The sequence below is a fragment of the Odocoileus virginianus genome, chromosome 7, assembly GCF_023699985.2.
Source record: "Odocoileus virginianus isolate 20LAN1187 ecotype Illinois chromosome 7, Ovbor_1.2, whole genome shotgun sequence".
Taxonomy (NCBI): Eukaryota; Metazoa; Chordata; class Mammalia; order Artiodactyla; family Cervidae; genus Odocoileus; species Odocoileus virginianus.
Window position 1 is genome coordinate 52,543,369 of NC_069680.1, and position 6,000 is coordinate 52,549,368.

Below are 6,000 nucleotides of genomic sequence, written 5' to 3' on the forward strand. Positions count from 1 at the left end.
GTATGTTTTGTCTAGCTGGAATGTTTCTGGGGAACCAAGCTGGTTCATGAATGAGCTGTTCATTGTACATGTAAACACCATGATCTTATACCTGTAAGTTTTCTTAAGAGCTTAGCTTGATCATTTTTATCACAATGCCTCTATCCAAAGGTTCTTTTACATATGTTCACACTGAGAAGTCCTCATTAAAAGCTCATTTGGCACTTTTCTCCCATCTTCCTCCACAACCATGAGTAATTTTCCTACAATGTATTTTTAAACTTGTCAACTCTTAGCAAAAACCATGAACAGATTTCACAGTGTGTATCTCAGATGGTATATGCTATACATCCTAGTCATTATAAGGCTCAGAATGTGATCAGGTTAGTTAACAGAGTTGTGTCACAAGTAGAATTATTCAGCCATGGTCTTTTAAGAACCATAGAATTAGGAAAATGTACGGGATTCCATTTGTGCAGGAGCTGTTAGAGCCGTTAGAGAGATGACTCGGTCTGCTTTTATGCTTACTTGTGTTGAAGTTAATGGGTTCACCAGGTTATAATGCTCCTGAGAAATAACTGTGACATTCTTGATTATCTATGGCCATTAGAAAACATAAATAAATCCCCGTATCTCAATTCTGTTCAGTCTGGGTCCTTGAAAAATGAATTCCAGAGATGGCATGCATGCAGGAACCAAACACAATTCCTGGAAACATTTCGAATATTTAAAAGGGTGGGGGGACTTCAGAAATTGTTTTTCTTGTGGTGAATTTTTTTCTTTTTGTCCATGTTCTATATGAGTAAAAAATGCACACATCTGAATTTTTTATTTAAGAAAAGGGTCTTCAACCTGTAGCCCAATGATATGTTTACTCCGGATTTGCAGCCATTATTCTGTACCAGAAATGAATTTTTTCCATTCAAGGAAGCTCACACACAGGCAAGCTTGGCTATCCTGCCCACCCTATAATGGCTATGCTATGCTACGTTGCTTTAGTCATGTCTGACTCTTTACGACCCTATGGACTGTAGGCGACTGGGCTCCTTTGTCCAAGGAATTCTCCAGGCAAGATTACTCATGTGGGTTGCAATGCCCTTCTCCAGGGGATCTTCCCAACCCAGGGATCGAATCCACATCTCATTATGTTGCCTGCAATGACAGGTGGGTTCTTTACCACTAGCGGCACCTGGAAAGCCCCACGTAGCCCTAGGATTCTGTCATATGTGATACTGCATTATTGTAAACATTGGTTGCGTAAAACTTAGTGTTGACATGACATTGATCTTGGAGATTTTCCCCCACTGACTTGGACTTTGTAAAGGTTTCTGTAACGCGTATCCACAGTTATCCTTATAGGATGGTTTTGAGGCAGGCAGGGATGAGGCGGTATCACTTGTTTCTCTTAGCAGATGCAGGAACAGCAGTTGGGGAAATGAGAAAGATACATGTGGCAGTGTTACCTCAGTCAGAACCAGGTGCTTCCCAGAAGCATCTCACTACTAAAATGTGGTTTCAGTGTTTAAAGAGAAGGTACATTCCTTGTTTACAGCATGGCTTCTGAATGCAGGCCAACCACTTCGCCTGGTGTTCAGTTGAGTCAACAGCAATTCTGTCCAACACTGGGAGAGAGATTGGCAGCGTTGGACTTGGTAAGATATGGTGCAGTATGTCAAGCTCCACAACGTGCCTTCCTCAGGCATTTTCTTCCTCAGCCATCTTTCAGATAGTTTTGATGATATTTAACTTTCGCCTTTCTTCTTAAGGCAAATGTAAGTCACATACTTAAGAAGGTGATTTTGTCATATTTAACAATGAAGGTGAGGCTTATAGTGGTTTGAAAGTGTTGTCTAGGGGCCAAAATCTCCTTCATGCAAGAGCCAGAGTGAGGACCAGAATACTGTCTTCATGAACCTCAGCTAGTGCTCTTCACAGCTTTGCGCCACTCCTTAACAAGTGTCCCAGAACGCGGTCCTTAATATCTGCCTATTATAGAATGGCTCTCAATGTCCTAAAAGTTAACTTAGTATTTATTATCAGTTATTGCACCTACTTAATGCAAGCCACTGTGGAGGATATAAATATCACCAATCTGTACATTCCCTGCCTTATAGCAGAGTCACCCCAACTTGCCAAGGAATTCCAAAGTTTCAGATTCTAAGTCTGTTAAGAGTTCAGTGCACACATGTTTGGATACTTCAGATTGGTAGTTTGCTGATTGATGAGAGGGGCACTGCATTTACTTTGGTCGGATATATCATAGAGAAATAGCTGATGATATATCTCAATCCTTCCTTTTTGTTCAAGGTGGAGCATCCATTTCCTTCATTCTCAAGGACCACCACTTTATTTTTATCCTTATTTAAGTCTGCCTGTAACTTGACACCGTAGCTGAAATTCTTTATGCTATAATCCTAAACACAGAGGGCTGGTGGAAGAAACTGGGCTTCTTATTAGGTGAGGGACACCCTCGCATAAACACAAGGGAGCTTGCAGGGAGTAAGGGCAAATGAGAGGACACACAGCCAGTTACCAGGATTCAGAACAAAGCCCTGAGCTTGCCTGCAGACTATGGACTGGCCTGCCTCTCCCACCCGGTCTCACCCCATAACTCCGATTTGCCTCTGTCCAGACAGGCTTCCTTCCAGACGCCCACCTGGACCTGCTGTTCCCCCTGCACCACAGGTATGCTGGGTTCTGCCTTCTGCCTGAAATGCCCTTCTCTTATCCTGGTTAATTTCTACTCAGCCTTCAGATTTCAAGTCTGTTGTCACTTCCCCAAGGCAGCCTCATAAGTCTTAGACCACCACATACCTTCAGAGTCACATGTAGGGAATCTCACCATTTGCCTTATCGTGTAGGAGCTATTCATCAAAGTGAATGCCCAGTTTGGCCCAATGGCTTAAACAAATCCTGCTTTAAGGTCTCACCAGAGAAATTTTGTCAGAATTACTGAAACTAACTATACATCCAACAATCCACTTGTCGATCCATCCATGCATGCATCCAACCAACTGTTCACCAACATTCACCAGGAGTCCTATAGGAACCAGTCACTGTGGTAGGTATAAGGGATACAGGCTGCCTCCTGACCAGATATATTTGGAGTAGCTAATGAAGTTTTCTCAACCTTTAAGGCCAATCCCAATCACTGTTGGCCTTTCTGGAATGGTGTCTACATTACCCTGACTGGCCTAGGGTTTTTGCTGTCTTTCAGGACCACATCTAAACAGAATACCTGACTCGGTCATTCTCCATCCCATGATATGTGGCTGAACCGCTCTGCCACCATTTTGTGAGCTCCAGCTTAGGCCCACAGTCCTACCCCTTCCCTTTTTCTGAGTGACTGAGCTTTAGGATCACTCATAAGGAATGCACCAAACCAGATGAGTCCCCATTCAGCTTTTTTCAGGAAAACTTAAAGACTGCCTTTTGCTGACACAGATAGTTGATGGTCAAGAGATACCCTCAGGGAGTGGGGGGAAAACCCCTAGTTCCAATTGGTGTGGACATGCTCTTCACTTGATCAGTCAACTCAGTAGCTTGTTCGTGTCTGACTGCTTGCGACTGCATGGACTGTAGCACACTAGACTTCCCTGTCCATCACCAACTCCTGGAGCTTGGTCACACTCATGTCCATCAAGTTGATGATGCCATCCAACCATCTCATCCTCTGTCATCCCCTTCTCCCCCTGCCTTCAATCTTTCCCAGCATCAGGGTCTTTTCCAGTGAGTCAGCTCTTTGCATCAGGTGGCCAAAGTATTGGAGCTTTAGTATCAGTCCTTCCAATGTATATTCAGGATTGATTTCCTTTAGGATTGACTGGTTTGATCTCCTTGCTGTCCAAGGGACTCTCAAGAGTCTTCTCCAACACCACAGTTCAGAAACATCAATTCTTTGGCGCTCAGCTTTCTTTATGGACCAACTCTCACATCCATACATGACTACTGGAAAAACCATAGCTTTGACTAGACAGACCTTTGTTAGCAAAGTAATGTGTCTGCTTTTTAATATGCTGTCTAGGTTGGTCATAACTTTCCTTCCAAGGAGCAAGGCATCTTTTAATTTCATGGCTGCAGTCACCATCTGCAGTGATTTTGGAGCACAAGAAAATAAAATCTGTCACTGTTTCCACTGTATCCCCATCTATTTGCCATGAAGTGATGGGACTGGGTGGCATGATCTTAGTTTTTTGAATGCTGAGTTTTAAGCCAGCTTTTTCACTGTCCTCTTTCACTTTCATTAAGAGACTCTTCAGTTCTTCTTTGCTTTCTGCCATAAGGGTGGTGTCATCTGCATATCTGAGGTTATTGATATTTCTCCCAGCAATCTTGATTCCAGCTTGTGCTTCATCCAGTCCGGCATTTAGCATGATGTACTCTGAATGTAAGTTAAATAAGCAGGGTGACAATATAAACCTTGACGTATTCCTTTCCCAATTTGGAACCAGACTGCTGTTCTATGTCCAGTTCTAACTGTTGCTTCTTGACCTGTATACAGATTTCTCAGGAGGCAGATAAGATGATCTGGTATTCCCACCACTTTAAGAATTTTCCACAGTTTTCTCGACTACAAATTGGCACTTACCAGGAGCATTGCCAACACTGACAACAAAGGCATTTGCCGTCTGCCATGGAGATTGAAGCCCATCCTGCTATAGCTGTTGACCTTCAACACCCCCTGAGGGAGTTCAGGGTGGAGTGAGGCGCTCTGTGCTCCAGGGAATCTGCTGGGACAGGTCTTTAGACAGTTGGGTGTTTTTAGGGACAGATTTTATGATCTCATTCCTTGCATCTCCTCATATCTTGAGAAGCACTAAATACCTTCATGGTGACATCAGATCCTCATGACTAACAAAAAAACCTTTTGTAAAACGCGTGCTTCATGGTATTGAACTCCCCCTTCACCAAAACCTTATATATTGACTTTCCCCACTGCCGCTTTAGAGAAGTCTCTCAAAACTATCTGAGATGCTGCCTCCTGGGCTACAGTCCCCATTTTGCCCCAAATAAAACTTAACTCGCAGCTCTCAAGTTGTACATCTTTTTTAGTTGACAGTTTGCCGTGATCCACACAGTCAACGGCTTTAGAGTAGTCAGTGAAGCAGAAGTAGATGTTTTTCTGGAATTCTCTTGCTTTTTCTATGATCCAACAGATGTTGGCAATTTGATCTTTGGTTCCTCTACCTTTTCTAAATCCAGCTTGAACATCTGGAAGTTCTCAGTTCATGTACTGTTGAAGCCTAGCTTGGAGAATTTTGAGCATTATTTTGCTAGCATATGAGATGAGTGCAATTAGTCCCTTTGCCAGATCCCCAGGTTTGGAAATCTGTTGTGGGCCCCAGAACTTTTGCAACAGTGCGAGAACTTCTCTGGTATACTTGTTCTCCAGTTTGTGGGTTGTCTGCTTGGTGGCTCTATGGTAGGGCTCACACGCTGTACCTCCAGGTCTGCGGCAGCCAGAGCCCAGGTCCCTGGGGCAGGCCACTGCTGATCTGTGTCTCTGCAGGAGGCAGGTCTGGCTCAGTCTCTTGTGGGGTCCCTGGGTCCTGGTGTGCACAAGGTTTTGTTTGAGCCTTCCGAGCATCTCTGGTGTGTATGGGGTTTGATTCTAAATGCAATTTTGCCCCTCCTACCATCTTGTTGGGGCTTTTCCTTTGCCCTTGGACATGGGGTATCTTTTTTGGTGGGATCAAACATTCTCCTGTCAATGGTTGTTCAGCAGTTAGTTGCAAGTTTGGAGTTCTTTCAGAAGATGAGCACATGTGCTTCTACTCTGCCATCTTGGTCCCTCCTTCACTTGGTAGTCAGATTCTGCTTTTAGCCTAAGCCCCTCTAAATTACTCTGTGCTCCTTTGGCAGTGTGGGGTGAAGCTGCAAATGCTTCTGGATCCTCTGTATGCCCCAACCTGCCTAACTGAATGTAAGGCACCCACAATAAACTTCATAATTGCACTTTATGGAGTTGCCTGCTTTGTTTTCAACCACAAGATCCTTCTCAGTTCAAGTGATGATATGATC